The sequence below is a fragment of the Rhinoraja longicauda genome, chromosome 2 (genome assembly GCF_053455715.1).
Source record: "Rhinoraja longicauda isolate Sanriku21f chromosome 2, sRhiLon1.1, whole genome shotgun sequence".
Lineage (NCBI taxonomy): Eukaryota > Metazoa > Chordata > Chondrichthyes > Rajiformes > Arhynchobatidae > Rhinoraja > Rhinoraja longicauda.
Window position 1 is genome coordinate 102,807,690 of NC_135954.1, and position 18,470 is coordinate 102,826,159.

The following is an 18,470-nucleotide window of genomic DNA, read 5'->3' on the forward strand; positions in this document are numbered from 1 at the left end:
TTCAGAGTGTCTGAGGATCCTTCAATGCTTCTACTCTGGGGCTGTAGAGAGCATCCTGTCCGGCAACATTACAGTCTGGTTTGGGAACAGCTCTGCCCAGGACAGGAAGGCCCTGCAGAGAGTAGTGCGTTCGGCAGAACGCACCATGGGAACTACACTCGCCCCCCTGCAGGACCTATACATCAGGAGGTGCAGATCCAGAGCAAGCAAGATCATGAGGGACCCCTGCCACCCCAGTAACGGACTGTTCCAGCTGCTACGGTCAGGCAAACGCCTCCGCTGTCACGCTGTGAAAACAGAGAGGATGAGACGGAATTTTTTCCCCACAGGCCATCAGGACTGTTAACTCTTATAACTCCAGGGACTAAATTTTCTTTTCTGTATTAATTTTAATTTATATGCTGAAATTGTAATGTTTTTTTTTTTGCACAATCCGCAGGCATTTGCCACTTTCATTTCACTGCACATCATGTCTGTGTATGTGCCAAATAAACTTGACTTGAAACAGGGAATAGCGTGAGGATTTTGGACAACATAGATATGGTGAGATAGACACAAAGAGCTGAACACCTTTGCCCAGTCCGCCTGGACCTACCTGATCTCCCGGTTGCAAAACACTTTAATTCCCTTTCCCATTCCCACACTGACCTTTCTGAGCACCTCATATTTTGCTTGGGCAGCTTCCAAACCAGTGGATATTGCTGTAGCAAGACAGCAGTGGATATTGATTTCTCTACCTTCAAGTGACCCCTGCACTCCCTCTTGCTCTATCCCTCCCCCATCCAAGTCATACCAGCTTCAAAGTCGTCTTGTTGAGTCTCATTGTCTGTACTCATTGTCACCCAACAAACAGCTAACAATGGCCTGTTATCTTTATCATCGTAACTTTTCTGCATATCTTTCATTCATTTGTTCTCTGTCTCTCTACATCATCATCTATATCTCTCGTTTCCCTTTCCCCAGACTCAGTCTGAAGAAGGGTCTCAACCCAAAACGTCACCTATTCCTTTTCTCCAGAGATGTTGTCTGACCCGCTGAGTTACTCCAGTTTCTTCAAGTCAAGTCAAGTCAAATTTATTTGTCACATACACATACACGATGTGCAGTGAAATGAAAGTGGCAATGCCTGCGGGTTGTGCACAAAAAAGAATTACAGTTACAGCATATAAATAAAGTTAATAAGTTACTATTAGTGTCGACAAAAATTTAGTCTCTGGGGTTATAAAAGTTGACAGTCCTGATGGCCTGTGGGAAGAAGCTCCGTCTCATCCTCTCCGTTTTCACAGCGTGACAGCGGAGGCGTTTGCCTGACCGTAGCATCTGGAACAGTCCGTTACTGGGGTGGCAGGGGTCCCTCATGATCTTGCTTGCTCTGGATCTGCACCTCCTGATGTATAGGTCCTGCAGGGGGACGAGTGTAGTTCCCATGGTGCGTTCTGCCGAACGCACTACTCTCTGCAGGGCCATCCTGTCCTGGGCAGAGCTGTTCCCAAACCAGACTGTAATGTTGCCGGACAGGATGCTCTCTACAGCCCCAGAGTAGAAGCAATGAAGGATCTTCATTGTGTCTATCTTTGGTTTAAACCAGCATCTGCAGTTCCTTCCTGCACATTAGATATGGTGAGGATACCTTCCCTCATGAAAGAATCTAGAAACAGGGAACGTGGTGTAATAATAAGAGGTCACCTTTTTAAAAAAGCGATGATTTCATTTTCTCAGAAGTCACGAGTCTTTGACACTCTCTTCCTCAAAGGTTGGTGAAAGCAGAGCCATTTAAATATTTTTAAGACAGCAATAGATAGACACAAAGTGCTGGATTAACTCAATGGGTCAGACGGCATCTCTGGAGAAAAAAGGATTGGTGAGGTTTCGGGTCTTGTGTAGGAAGAAACTGCAAGATGCTGGTTTAAACCACAGATAGACACAAAATACTGGCGTAACTCAGCGGGACAGGTAGCATCTCTGGAGAGAAGGAACGGGTGACGTTTTGGGTCGAGACCCTTCTTCAGACTGAGAGTCAGGGGAAAGGGAAATGAGAGATATAGACAGTGATAGACAGATTCTTGGTGAGCATGGGATGGGAAGCTCCTGCCACTAGATGGAACTGTGGAGCAATCAGGTCACCCATGATATTATCAGATGGCAGAGCAGGCTCGACGGGCTGAATGGCCTACTCCTGCTCCAAATTGGTATCTTTGTATGGGCTGTTCCATCTTCCCCATCCCAACCCCCAATACATGGCTCCTCATCCTTCACCAGTCTAAATTTAATTTGCCATTCGTGCAGCAGTTCTGTAAATGCTGCATATCTTGGGCAGTCTTCCACATTATTTCCAGCCTCCCCCTCCCTAGTCGTCTGACTAATCCTCCCCCACCCTGGTTCCACTGTTCGCATCTTTGTATCCCTCTCGTTAGCACATCTTCCCCTGCCAACAATGGGCCATGATGGGCTCCACCCTTTCTGAGGTCATCTACCAGATCCCCCTCCACCCTCCCCCCCACCTCCACCCACCCCTGCCCACCTCTATCTTCAGTCTGAAGAAGGGTCTCGACCCGAAACATCACCTATTACTTTTCTACAGAGATGCTACCTGACCCATTGAGTTACTCCAACTTTTTGTGTCGACCTTCCAGATTATTAGCTCGATAGCCACCTCCGCCAATTCCCCAGCATCACGCAGCTAGCCTTGAATCTGTGGAATTCTCTGCCTCAGAAGGCAGTGGAGGCCAATTCTCTGAATGCATTCAAGAGAGAGCTGGATAGAGCTCTTAAGGATAGCGGAGTCAGGGGGTATGGGGAGAAGGCAGGAACGGGGTACTGATTGAGAATGATCAGCCATGATCACATTGAATGGTGGTGCTGACTCGAAGGGCCGAATGGCCTCCTCCTGCACCTATTGTCTATTGTCTATTGTCGAGCTTCTGAGTCCCAATTACTTATGTTCATGATGAACGATGGTGGTTGCTCCAACACCCACAGGCAGCAAATGGGATAAAGGCCGAAGACAGCCACAAAAAGCTGGAGTAACTCAGCGGCTCAGACAGCATCTCTGGAGAGAAGGAGTAGGTGACATTTCGGGCCGAGACCCTCCCTCAGACTCCCGAACATGGATGGCTGGAACCGGAGCTGGAATCTCCGAGGTGGAAGATGGAGACGCAGGCAAGCACCGAGAAAACACGTGGCTGTGGTGGCGAATCCGGGTTAAAACGTGGTCGCAGTGTCGGAGAGCGGGAGGATTCACAGAGGGGGAGCAGCGAGAGAGGGTGTTGCAGAACTCTCGCCGGAGAGAGGAGGAGAACTTCTTCAAAGTAGGCGTGCCCTGAGGAGATTTCCCAGTGGAGCAGACAAAATGTGTAGGAAGGAAGTGCAGATGCTGGTTTACACCGAAGATAGACACAAAAAGCTGGAGTAACTCAGCGGTTCAGGCAGTATCTCTGGAGAAAAGGAATAGGTGGCGTTTTGGTGCCGTTCTTCAGACTGTCAGACATTCGAATGTTACCATTTTGTTTTCTTTATCATTGTTACTTTTTTGCATATCTTTCATTCATTGTTCTATATCTCTCTACATCATCGTCTATATCTCTTGTTTCCCTTTCCCATGACTTTCAGTCTGAAGAAGGGTCTCGGTCCGAAACGTCGCCCAATCCTCCTCTCCAGAGAAGCTGCCTGTCTCGCTGAGTTACTGCAGTTTTTTACGTCTACCCTTTGAAAAAAACCCCACAATATTCTTTGCAGAGTAGCCTTTCGAGATTTGTCGCATTTTAATTCTCTTTGCATCCTCAGTTTCATTGCTTCTCCAATGTCGTTAATGCAGTTGCCAGGGGCTCCCCAGTGGCGCCCCCAAGTGGTGATCCCATTTTGCCTTAAGACAATGAATATTCAACCAGGGGCATGATTGCTGCCGGTCCTGACCTGCGTCCCCTTGATGTCCACACTTGCATACTAAACGCCGGTTAAAAGGACTGCTACTTGCTCCCGCTTGGCCCAGGGCCCACCGAGATCAACCCCTCCTCCAATCTTCAACCCTGGCTGAGATTAATTATCTCATCGCAGACGGTGGATGCTGCAATTATTTTTATTAGCTTGCATTAGACCCCCAGATACGTGAGAAATGGGCAGCCCGCTGACAAGTGATGCTGCTGGTTTATTGTAGCAGCATGGATCCTGCACTGAGGTTTAAATGAGTTCGCGGACACCTACCTTTTTATTTATGGCCGCAATAAGAAAAGAACAAATGTTGTAGCCAGAGACTAAATGAGAAAGTACATTGTTAACAGTGGTTGCATTCAGAAGTGCAGTTTAACGCATTAGGTTCTATAACTGTTCAAACTTCAGGGTGCACAACTGGGCTGCTCTGTGATGCAGCACCACTTTGTTAATTAATCTGGACGAGGAATCCAACAATGTGGAATCCTGACTTAAGTGCCATCACAGTAACTGTGGCAGTAGGGCGGCACGGTGGCGCAGCGGTAGAGTTGCTGCCTTGCAGCGCCCACAGCGCCAGAGATCTGGGTTCGAACCCGACTACGGGTGCTATCTGTATGGTCTTTGTACCTTCTCCCCGTGACCGCTTGGGTTTTCTCCAGGTGCTCCGGTTTCCTCCCACACTCCAATGACGTACAGGTTTGTAGGTTAATTGGCTTGGTATAAATGTAAATTGTCCCTAGTGTGTGTAGGATAGTGTTAATGTGCAGGGATCACTGGTCGGTGCGGACTCAGTGGGCCGAAGTGCCTGTTTCCGCGCTGTATCGAAAGGAAACCAGTATCATTCCGCTGTAAGGAATGAAAAGAAAACTAGTATCAACAGCAGTGAATGTAAAGTTCCCTTTGGTTTACTCATGTTCTTTAGGGAGGAGAATCTGTCACCTTGGCATGGTTTAGCCTGTCTGACTCTGACACCACAGGAATGTGGTTGCATTAAAAAAGCCCCACAAATCATTTAAATCTATTTAGAGATACAGTGCAGGAACAGGCCATTCGGCCCACCAAAACCCTCACACTAGGAACTATTTGCACTATTTGAACTATTTCCCTGACGCCAATTAACCCACAAACCTGTCCGTCTTTGGAGTGCGGGAGGAAACCGGAGCACCCGGAGAAAACCCACGTGATCACAGAGAGAACGTACAAACTCCATACAGACAGCACCCGTAGTCAGGATCGAACCTGGGTCTCTGGCGCTCCAAGGCAGCAAATCTACCGCTGCGCCACTGTGCTGCTGCAATTCAAGAGGCAGTTGAGATCAAAGATACTAGAGGAGCAAGATAGACTGCTCGACCCTAAAAACTGTAGCCTATCACGGTGCCATTTTATTAGGCAGAAACTTGCAGAAACTTGCAGAAACTTGCAGAAACTTGCAGAAACATTTAAAAAGAAAAATAACAAAAACCTGTGAATTGATAGATGAGATATATTCTTCATTTTTATGGGATCATCACACATACTGTTCCCCCAAAACACTGATTACACTGCGAGAGGCATAGCGAACGGTGGTTTTGCCTACTAACATGGCGGCCGTTACGCTCCTTTGCGTACTACACTTCACTATAGGCGATTTCAAGGAGTGGTCCATCTTGTTCCTCTAGTATCTTTGGTGGAGATGGACAATAAACGGTGTCCATATCCCCCCTGTGAACAAGTACAAAACTCGTCCGAGGAGTTTTGTCAAACTCCCACAAATATTCTCTGCTAAAATTAAATGGTACTTTCTTAAAAGTAGTTATATTTTGCTTTTTTAAATTTTGTTTTTGTGTTTGTTTTATGTGAGATCTGAAAGAAAGGCAGTTGAAAAAATTGCTTCAACGATCAAGATCTGACCATAAATGATCCTTTTAATGTTAAATTCCTTTCCATTGGTAACTTTCAACAGAGGTACATTGGCCCAGTGCACCTTAGAGAGTCGTTTCGCAAGGCATTGGAGCAGAATTAGGTCATTCGGCCCATCGAGACTGCTCTGCTATTTGATCATGGCTGATCTAATTTGCCCTCTCAACCGCATTCTTCGGCCTTCTCCTCATAATGTTTGACACCCTTACTAATCAAGAACCTTTTAATCTCTGCTTTAAAAATACCGAATGACTTGGCCTCCACAGCCATCAGTGGCAATTAATTCCACAGATATACCACCTTCTGGATGAAGAAATTCCTCCTCATCTCTATTTTAAAGATACAACCTTTTATTCTGAGGCTGTGATCTCTGGCCCTAGACTCTCCCACTAGTGGAAACATCCTTTCCACATACACTGTCTCTTGACCTTTTATTATTCAATAGGTTTCAATGAGGTCCTCCCTCGTCCTTCTAAACTCCAATGAATACAGGCTCAGAACCATCAAACTCTCGCCATACACTAACCCAATCACGCACAGGACCATTCTTGTAAACCTCCTCTGGACCCTCTCCAATGCCAGCTCATCCCTCCTCAAATTTGGGGCCCAAAACTGCTCACAGTTCTCACTGCTCAAAGGTTGTCTATGGAATCCACAGAGAGTTATAGTGACCTGCAGCCCAGAAACAGGCCCTTCGGCCCATCAAGTCCATGCCAGTCATCAAGCACCCATCCTCATTAATCATATACATTCTTGGTACATTCCCATCAGACCACCTCCCCATGTTGCAATACTCACCTCGACACAAGCGACAAAATGCAGTGGCTAATTGACGTTGCAACCCATGCATTTATTTATGACTTTGTAGGAGGCCTGGAGGGAACACACAGGAAGAAGGTGCTGACTCCACTAAAGGGGGCACTGGACGTCAGGATTGGATGTTGCTTTGCTGCATCTCACCTACCTGCACCACTCTGTCACCCCTATGCTAGAGATTGATAGGCATTTACCATTAAGATCGCCTGGTGAGTAAACATGCAATGGCACCATTCGATTGAGCCATTTTGTTTTTTATTATCTCGTTTAGTTTTAGTTTCGAGAAACAGCGTGGAAACAGGCCATTCGGCCCACCGATTCCGTGCTGCCCAGCGATCCTCGCACACTAACACTATCCCACACACACCAGGGGACAATTTTACATTTATACCAAGACAATTGACCTACAAAACTGGACGTCTTTGGAGTGCGGGAGCAAACCGAAGATCTCGGAGAAAACCCACGCGGGTCACGGGGAGAACGTACAACAGGCAGCAGGTTCAATTGCATATTTAACTTGCTATCAGGAACATGTATTCATTACCTGCACGAAATAGCCCAGCTGTTGGCGGTTGTGCAGCAGAAAACAGAAGAAACAGAAGGAATGCTAAAAGAGACAATCTATATCAGTGACTACAATCATGAATACTAAAAGCAATAAGACATTATTCCTCAACATTATTAAGGCAGAACAATGCAAAACCATAATTTAATTTACTTTTTCTGTTTTAGAGACACAGCATGGAAACAGGCCCTTCGGCCCACCGAATCCGCGCCGACCAATGATCCCTGTACCCGAGTTCAATCCGACACACAAAAGGATAATTTTACCGAAGGCAATTAACCGACAAACATGCACATCTTTGTGATCCGGGAGGAAAACCAGAGAAAACCCACGCAGGCCACAGGGAGAATGTAGAAACAACGTACAGACAGCAGCCCTAGTCAGGATGGAACCCGGGTCTCTAGCGCTGTAAGGCAGCAACTCTACCCGCTGCGCCACCGTGCACTGTAAGTATATTAATGGCTATTCTTTCAGGATGACAATGAACATGAAATGTAGGGCTAGTAAGACTTTAGGAAACGGAGGATAGATGAGAGCAGAGGTCGCTGTTGAGAGAATTCGTCTTAAGGGCACCCCTTAAGGATTCTGTTCCTAAAAGATGACAAAACCCCTACAAAAATGTCTCCTAAAAAGATGTTTCTCTGGCTGAATTCTTCAGCGTAAAGAAAGGGCCAATCTAATAAACAGAAGGTCAGAACAGTGAACGTTTGCCCTGTGGGGAAATTAAGAAAAAAAATGTGATTTTTGAAACAAGGAGGTGATTTTGATGCAAAATGCTGGAGTAACTCAGCGGGACAGGCAGCATCTCTGGAGAGAAGGAATGGGTGACGTTTCGGGTCGAGACCCTTCTTCAGACGCTGACCCGAAACGTCACCCATTCTTCTCTCCAGAGATGCTGCCTGTCCCACTGAGTTACTCCAGCATTTTGTGTCTACCTTCGATTTAAACCGGCATCTGCAGTTCTTTCCTACACAGGGCTATTTTGATGGAAGCCTTCAACCAACTGAATAAAATTGGGGTATTTATTTCACAAAATGCTGGAAGAAGGGTCTCGACCCAAAACGTCACCCATTCCTTCTCTCCTGAGATGCTGCCTGGCCTGCTGAGTTACTCCAGCATTTTGTGAAATAAATACCTTTGATTTGTACCAGAATAAAATTTGGGAATACCCAAGTGGCTCAGAAACTGATACAGAAAGTATTACACATGACTACATCCTGACCAAGTGAGTCAGGGAAACCACAGGAAGCAGTGCACAGCTTAACATTGTAATAGCAATTGACCCGCATAATAAACAGGGTTGGAAGATGACAAAATCCTGGACTGGTAGTAAACATGGAAGAAATAAGTTCAACCTGATTTGTGTTTCGCTAATACTGAACAGCAAGAGGCGATCTCATTTTATTTCACAAACACCAACTTCAATGACTTGAGGGTTTAAACATATCAAACTGCAAATAAATAGTAGATCCTTAAAGGTATAATGGTGGCTGTACACGATAAACACAAGGTGAACGAAGGAGGTCCTGCTTTCTCCGTCTTTGCTGCCTAGTTTTCGTTTGCTTCGCGAATCCCCCTTCCCCGTGTCCCGTGAGCTGACTGTATGTAGAAGCAAGACACTGAATCAAAAGGCAAAGCGAGGAGCAAGACAAATCTTCACTGGTCCTGAAGGGGGAGTGATGAGACAGAAGACAGGATTGCAAGGGAGACGTTTAGAAGCATGTTAAAATACTGGTTGAGGGTGGGGTGGGAGGGGAGGGGGGGGGGGGGGGGTGGAGGGCATTGCAGAAAATGAGCATAACCCTGGATGTAACATCTAATGAATCAGCACATTAGGAGAGCAGCTGAATGGGAGGCAAGTTCCACTCCCTCCGCAGAGCGAATGATAGTGCAGCCAAAACAATGGTTAGCATAAAATGGTGAGCGTCTGAAATTCTGCTGCTCTCACTAAGAGCCTGAATTATAATGGGCAAATGGCCTTTATCTGTATTGATTAGTGTGCCATTAGCAGAGGCTTGAGTGCACCTTGCCTGAACGTCTCTTGAGAAATGGTGCATGGAGTCTTAAGGAGGAACGTGAAAATGCTTCAAAACCGCACTTTGACATGTAAACCAAAGAAACAATATTTAATGCTGCACCCCCAACTTTTCAAAGCACCATATTTAATGGATTGGTTACACGTCCGTATGCTTTTACAGTGCCTGACGTAGAATCATAGATATTTCCCAGAGAGAAAAAATAAACTGCAGATGCTGGTTTAAATCGAAGGTAGACACAAAATGCTGGAGTAACCCAGCGGGACAGGCAGCACCTCGGGAGAGAGGGATGGGTGACGTTTCGGGTCGAGACCCTTCTTCAGATATTTCCGTGCAACTGTTTGTGTCAACTTCATGCGAGGATATTACTCTAAGCACATTTTCAAACACTCTCCACACAAGCTGGCTTTAATAGAGTAACACGGATGCGCCACGCTGTAGCCAGTGGCGTCCGCACTTGTGGTAATGTGTTTGACCTGACAAGCTTGCTATTCAAAGGATAACTTGCATCCCAAAAACGGGGCACTAACAACCATAGAAACATAGAAAATAGATGCAGGAGTTGGCCGTTCGGCCCTTCGAGCCAGCACTGCCATTCAATATGATCATCGCTGATCATCCACAATCAATACCCCGTTCCTGCTTTCTCCCCATATCCCTTGATTCCGTTAGCCCTCAGAGCTCTATCTAACCTTCTGTTGAATACATCCAGTGAATTGGCCTTTGTGGCAGAGAATTCCACAGATTCACAACTCTCTGGGTGAAAAGGTTTTTCCTCATCTCAGTCCTAAATGGCCTATTCTTAAACTGTGACCCCTGGTTCTGGACTCCCCCAACATCGGGATCATTTTTTCCTGCATCTAGCGTGTCCAATCCCTTAAGAATTTGTTTATATGTTTCTATAAGATCCCCTCTCATCCTTTTAAATTCCAGTGAATATAAATCCCAGTCGATCCATTCCTTCATCAATATGTCAGTTGCACCATCCCGGGAATTAACCTGATGAACCTACGCTGCACTCCCTCAATTGCAAGAATGTCCTTCCTCAAATTAGGAGACCAAAACTGTACACAATACTCCAGGCGTGGTCTCACCAGGACCCTGTACAACTGCAGGAGGACCTTCTTGCTCCTGTACTCAAATCCTCCTTGCTCCTGTACTCAAATGTGACTGGGAGCAGTTACAGAAGCCCACCCAATAGCCTCAGTACCCATGCAAAGAATAGAAGCCCCATCTGGCTGCTCATTAGTTCTTTGCAAACGGCACTTTTTTGGAACGCATGTGAACAGGCCGGATCTCAGAAGGCCGAGACATCCAATCTGCTGTGTTTACGGGTGGAAGAGCTTGAATTAAATATTTATATTTGTTATTTTCAGTCTGCACTTAGCTGCTGGTTAATGACTGGCCTTCTCTCGGTGTTCCTTTTGCAGTCGCTCATGTTAGACCAGAGGCTCGTCGTCAGAAAGAAATTGAACAATGTAAGAAGAAAAAGCACACTTCTCTTTTTTCCTCAGCTGCAAAAATCACTATTATTCAGCCGCTGCAGCACAGCGATAGATTTTTGTTAATTGATTTTCTGATGAAGGAGATGTGTGACCTTTCACCTCCCAGAGGTACCAATGGAGAAGGTCACCGGAGAAGTGGTTGCTGCTGGAAAATATCATATTATATCATATCATATCATATATATACAGCCGGAAACAGGCCTTTTCGGCCCTCCAAGTCCGTGCCGCCCAGTGATCCCCACACATTAACACTATCCTACACCCACTAGGGACAATTTTTACATTTACCCAGCCAATTAACCTACATACCTGTACGTATTTGGAGTGTGGGAGGAAACCGAAGATCTCGGAGAAAACCCACGCAGGTCACGGGGAGAACGTACAAACTCCTTACAGTGCAGCACCCGTAGTCAGGATCGAACCTGAGTCTCTGGCGCTGCATTCGCTGTAAAGCAGCAACTCTACCGCTGCGCTACCTTGCCGCCCAGTCGGACTGGATATTGGCCATGCACTTCAATAAAACATTCAACCTCATCGGCTCCGGCTGATGGTATAAACAATTACCTCATGCATGTGTGTCATGCATGTGTCCAAGAATTAGTGAAATCATTTTATTCCTGGGGTGAGGAATTCATGAGGTGCATGGGGTTTGCTGAAGGCTTTTTTAAGAGTTCTTCTGAGCTACATTTTGTGCTTAAACGCAGAATAATTATCACCAAGCAGAAGGTTAAAATAGGCCACACAGTAGACAATGTAGCCTATTGTCATCTCCACCGTGATAAATCACATACATTTGGAGGGAAAGTGCACGGGGCCCCAAAATTTGTCTTTTTACAACAAAAATAAATTCAGAACAGCCTGGCAATTAGACATGAACATCTGAGAAAGAGTAAAAAAGATTGCGATTCCTTTTCCACACCTCTCCTTTTCACATGGCTTTTGTTAGGAGCAGTTGCCACGGTGAGAGGAAAGGTTAGATTAGGTTCATTGTTCTTGTCATATTAATTGCTTGTTACCTGACATTAATTTAGATAGGGGGAAATAACATGTGTAGTCAGGGAAAGGCAATGGTCATGTTATTGTTACTAAATGGTCAAAGGCTCATTTATCTATGACACTTGACAGAAATAGTAAAAGTGGTAGATTTATGTCCCCTAAATGAAATGCTTACCTGTCTCACTGGGGTGTAGTTGATTGAGATATATATATCATTTGGATGTCCTTCATTGCCATTTACATTAGATCTCATTGCTCAAATCATTGAATGTCTCTGTTCATATAATTCAATCAAGTGTTTTTGAAGCTGTAAAAATTAATGGGATGAAGATTTAATAAACACCAAGTCGCAGATTAATCCAACAACCGTAATGGCTTTAGTGTGAACATAATACGAAGCTCAACCATGCAGAATAACATCAAGAAATATGGTTGCAGTAAAGATGATGCAGACTCCAGGAATGCAGTTGGAGGTTTTTACGACTTTGGCTGAATCAGAGCTTTGAAGAGGAATTGTCCCCCTCGACCATAATGACCGAGTCATTGAATCTTGATCACTTCCATGTCCTTCAATGCACTTGTGAAAACATTAAACCGAGAAGTTATCTTTGATCGCATTATATGGTAACAATATAGTAACTACTCCATCATTTACTCCAGCATTTTGCGTCAATCTTTGGTATAACCCAAGCATCGGCAGTTTCTTTTTATTAAATATATAGTAAGTACCTTGTGGTCCACTTACGAAATTTGGACTGGAACTTTTGTAGAGGATTTTAACATTTATAGTCACTGCTACATTATATGTGACTTCGGGCGATTTTCTATGGTTGTTTCCTTCCATCATTCAGTTAACCAATTTCTTTAGTTAGAGAGATCCAGCCTGGAAACAGGCCCTTCGGCCCACTGACCATCGATCACCCATTCACATTCACCCTATGCTATCCCACTTTCACATCCACTTCCAACACGTCGGGAGGGTGAGGGGGTGACAGGCTTTGACTTGAATTTCTGTTCCAAAGTTTTGAAACCTTTTTTTCCTACATTTTTGGGAAGGATACAAGAAATTAGGAGATAGGAACAAACATGAAGTAAAAAGGAGATATGTGGGGCAAGTTATTCACACAGAAGGTGGTGGGTGTCTGGGGAGGTGGTGCATAATAGTGGCATTTAAGAGACTTTTGGATAGGTACATGGATATATATGGAACGAAGGGATGTGGACCATTTGCAGACAGATGTGATTAGTTTGTCTTGGCATCATGTCCAGTATAGTCTTTGTGGGCTGAAGGGCCTGTCCCTGTGATGTACTGTTCAATGCTGATTGTGAAGGAAAGGGGATTTGAAGCATGACCACTATTTTCGGGTTGCAAATTCACCGTTTGTGTTTCAGACCATTGCATTATCTAACAGATTGGTTACCTAATGATGCTTTAAATCTGTGCAAAGAGGAGCTGACCTTTAGTTAATAAAAGTCTGGTGAATGTTCAAAACCTCGTTTTGCATGTAATGTTTTCTTTCTTCACTTGGATTATAATCTTCTGTATGGGAAAACATATTCCAACTAATGCTTTCATTTAATCTGCCATGCATGGAGAATGGTAGTTGGCTGGAACAATATGCTACAGCAAATCATTTTAGTTAAGCAGTTCATGCAACGATGTTAACTGGACACTACGGAAAATGGGTGGTGTAGCGGTAGAGCTACTGCCTTACAGCATCAGAGACGTGTGTTCATGACCACGGGTGCTTATCTGTACGGAGTTTGTACATTCACCCCGTGACCTGCGTGGGTTTTCTCCGAGATCTTCAGTTTCCTCTCACGCTCCAAAGGCGTAGAGGTTTGTAGGTTAATTGGCTTGGTACAAATGTAAATTGTCCCTCGTGTGTGTAGGATAGTGTTAGTGTGCGGGGATGGCTGGCTTGTGCCCAATCAGTGGGCTGAAGGGCCTGTTTCCACGCTGTATCTCTAATCTAAGCTAAATAATGGAAAAGTCTTCAAATAAATTGCACGCTCTATCTAACTATGAGTTTTCATTCTCTGGTGATTTTTGCTAGTGATGTAGCTGGACAATAAGAATAACGGCAAAACCTTAAAATAAACTACAGCTCCATCGAATTATGAGTTTTCTTTCACTGATCTTTTCTCATGGTCATAGTTATCTGCTCTATGTTATTTCAAATTGTAAAATATCACTTTCAGATATTACCATCAGTCTACGACATTCACTTAAAACTAAGCACCACTTTAATTGAATAGCATGGGTATACAGGAACATTAATTAACTTGCAGTAGCAAGAAGCAAGCCTGGAGCAGAAACAGCGTTTTTCTCTTGAAAGATATCCATCATCGTTCCACTTAATAAAATTACTCTTAATTAATATTCCCTGTTTCTGTGCGGCTTAAATAATTACATATCAATTCCTCCCTTCAATCTTGATATTACTGTGTTTTCCTTGAGGTCTATTATAATGCTGTGCAAAATAATGACTGTGAGTTTTATTAAGTGGATATTATATAATAATTTTACACTTATTTATAAACATGATAAAGTTCATGGAAACAAATGCTGTCAGACCTACTAACATTCTTTCTGGTTCATGAAGTCAAATGACCATAAGCAAGACGCACATCAAGTGTAGCCATTATCTCCAGCCTATGTTTATTTTTCATTTACTAAAACTATCTGGGCAAGGGCACATTAGTCTCTTTCCATGCTGTGACTTTCTATGAGGCCATGATGTTGCCAAATGAGCAAGATAACTGTGTGCGATTTACAACAGTGATTTTTTTAATTCACATGTATGACATTGCTGGTAAACAATTTTAGGACATCATGAATTTGTGCAAATGCAGGCCTATATTTCATTGAGAGAGTCTTGGAGTCTACGGCACAGGAACAGACCCTTCAGCCCAACACGTTCATGCTGACCATGATGCCCATCTAAGCGAATCCAATTTAACCTGTGTTTGGCTCATATCCCTCTAAATCTTTCCTACCCATATAGTTTTAGTTTTAGTTTAGTTTAGTCTTGAGATACAGCGTAAAAAAACAGGCCCTTTGGCCCACCGAGTCCGCGCCGGCCAGCAATCCACGCACACTGACACTATCCTACACACACTTGGGACAATTAACGTTTATACCAACCCAATTAACCTACAAACCTGTCCAATTTAACCTGTGTTTGGTCCATATCCCTCTAAACGTTTCCTATCCATATACCTGTCCAAATCTAGCTCGTAGGGCGAAAGGAATCAAGGGATATGGGGAAAAAGCAGGAACGGGTTACTGATTTTGGATGATCGGCCATGATCATATTGAATGGCGGTGCTGGCTCGAAGGGCCGAATGCCCTACTCCTGCACCTATTTTCTATGTTTCTAAATGTCACTTTTGTACCTGGACGAAATCCTACCCCTAGGAATCTTCTCCACTAGCTTTAGACAATAGACAATAGGTGCAGGAGTAGGCCATTCAGCCCTTCGAGCCAGCACTGCCACTGATGTGAGACTCGAGGGCCTACAATTTTCTATTTGCCTTCTTAAACAAAGGAACACCATCCCAGAGGTCTCAGAGGATGATGCTCCAGTCCTCTGTGACATCTCAGGGGATACCTGAGGAACATCACTGGTCACAGACCTCCGGCCAGAATGACCCACTTCCACCACTACCCTCTAGGCTCTGTGGGTAAACTAGTTCCTGAATCCAAACTACAAAGTCACCTTGGATCACATGTATCTTTATCTTCTGGACAGATCTACCATGAGGGTATTTATTCACTAAATGCTGGAGTAACTCAGCAGGTCAGGCAGCATCTCGGGAGAGAAGGAATGGGTGACGTTTCGGGTCGAGACCCTTCTTCAGACGTCTCGACCCGAAAAGTCACCCATTCCTTCTCTCCCGAGATGCTGCCTGACCTGCTGAGTTACTCCAGCATTTTGTGAATAAATACCTTCGATTTGTACCAGCATCTGCAGTTATCTTCTTATTCTACCATGAGGGAGCTTGTCAGACAACTTAGTCGAGATAACCATCCATCACCCTATCCTTATCAATCACCTTTAACACTTTCTCAAAAAAAGTGTAATTTGGGAAACATGTCCAGCCCTGGCAATGTCATGCTGGCACAAAATGCTGGAGTAACTCAGCGGGACAGGCAGCATCTCTGGAGAGAAGGAATGGGTGACGTTTCGGGTGGAGACCCTTCTTCATGCTGATGGTCCCTAATTAGCCTGTTCCCTCCCAAATGCAAGTAAATCCTATCCCTAAGAATCTTCTCCACTAGCTGTACATAGGAAATAGGTGCAGGAGTAGGCCGTTCGCCCCTGACTCTCGTCAGATGTTCTGCTGCTCCCAATTTACTTTTTTTCTAGCTCCTCCCTAATAAAGTCACCATTTACCCACCCCCATTGCAACGTCTTTCTCCAAGGTCCAGACTTATCCTAATTCATTACTAACTTAAAAACCTATGAAGTTGTGAACCACAGATCCCAAAATGCTCTTGCAATGTAGCGTCATTCAACTGGCCATGCTAGTTCCCCAATGCAAGGCAGAGTGTGGTCCTTTCTCCAGATGTACAATCCACATACTGATACAAGGAAGCCTCTTGGAGGCACGGAGCAAATTCTGTCCCATCTCAACCTCATGCACGAAGGAAGCCCAGGTCAATATCGGGAAAGTTGAAGTCACCCATTGCGACGACCCTGCTGCTTTTACATCTTTCTATAATCTGCCTACATTCCTATTACTCCATCTCCTCTGTCTATTGGGAAGGCTTCTGCTATAATCCCATCATGGTGTTTGGACTTTTCTTATTTTTGAACAGCCTTCATGTTGCCTCAGTGGATGGACCCTCCAGTGTGTCCTCCCTGCGAGCAGCTGTGATATTCTCTCTGATTAGTGATGCAACCCCTCTGCCTCTTTTACCTCGCTCTCTGTCACGTCTGAAACTTTGAAACGCTGAATGTCGACGTGCCATTCCTGTCCTCACAACCACGTCCATGTCATGGCCCCTGCATCATGCTTCCTTAAATAGCGCAACAGCAAGAAGGTGCAGAAAGACAGCCAGGGAGACAATTGGCACATTTGCCTTGATTGCAAGGGGTTTGCAAACCCCTTGAAGAAATGGGGAGTTTTGCTAAGATTGTACAGGGTGCTTGTGAAGCTGCAGCTCAATGCTGTCTATAATTTTGGGCTCTCTTTTTTCGAAAAGTACATACTAGCTGTGGATGCACTCCAGAAAAGATTTGCTTAGCTATTGCTTGGGATGAGAGCATTGTCCTGTCACAAAATGGCGAACAAAATAGCGAACAAAATGGCAGACAAAATGGCGAACAAGCCAATAACCAAATTGGCTTCTATCAATTGTAAAGTGTGCCTAGTGTGTAGGATAGTACTGGTGTACGAGGTGATTGCTGGTCGGCGTGGACTCAGGGGGCCGAAGGGCCTGTTTCCACGCTATATGTCCAAAGTAAGGTCGAAAGTCTAAATCCACCCAGCTGTCAACTTTCAGCTGGATGCTTGTAAGGTCATAAGTGATAGGAGCAGAATTAGGCCATTCGACCCATCAAGTCTACTCCGTCATTCAATCATGGCTGATCTATCTATCCTTCCTAACCCCATTCTCCACACAACCCCTGACACCCGATGCTTCAGATGTCATGGCAATACTTGCACAGTGGGCTGTCCTCTGTGGGGAAGGTTATACATTCCTCTCTTATGCAGGGGGCACTCCTAAGGACCTTCTACAACACGGTGGTTGCATCGGCCATTTTCTATGGAGTGGTCTGCTGGAGCAGCAGCATCTCAGCGGTGGAAGGGAAGAGACTCGACAAGCTGGTCAGGAAGGCCAGCTCTGTCCTGGGTTGCCCCCTCGACTCAGTGCAAGTGGTGGGAGAGAGGAGGATGATGGCAAAACTAACATCGCTGCTGGACAATGACTCCCACCCCATGCAGGACACTATCACTGCACTGAGTAGCTCCATCAGTGACAGACTCCTCCACCCCAAGTGCGTGAAGGAGAGATATAGGAGGTCCTTCCTTCCCGCTGCTGTGAGACTGCACAACCAGCACTGCTCCCAGCAGATGAGTCAACAGCAACAGTTAAGAACACACAGAAAACTGATGACAATTTATCCTTGTCTTTACTTTTATTAATAATCTCTTGCTATCCACTTTGCTGCTGTAACACTGTAAATTCCCCCGGTGTGGGACGAATAAAGGAATATATTATTATTATTATTATTATTATCTCTATCACCACCAAAACAAATGAGCTGATCAAGCACTGTCTCAATGCTATTTGTGCGATGTCATTTGTCTAGAATTACTGCTAATTTGTCCGCTTGATGACTGTTCTTCCATGTTAAGAGTATCGGCACAATGTAAATAAATGCAAACATTGAATTCTCTAATTTTAGGTGAACAACACCCCTTCCCCTTTCTACCCCCTTCTTTTTTCCCATTTCTTCCCCGTGCCCCACCCGGCTGTGCTCCCATTTCTCCCTTTCCCCATCCCTTCCCGCCCATTCTCCTCCACCTATTTTCCTTCTTCTGGTTTCACATCTCATGCCCCTTCTATCCTTTCCTCCCCAATCTCACACCTTCTTTTGCCTTTTCATCTCCTGGACTTTGTCCAACATTCGGCCGGTTTCACTGTGTATCCCTTCATTATCACCTCTTCCGCAGCCAACAACGGACCATTGTGGGCTCCACCTTTCTTGAGTT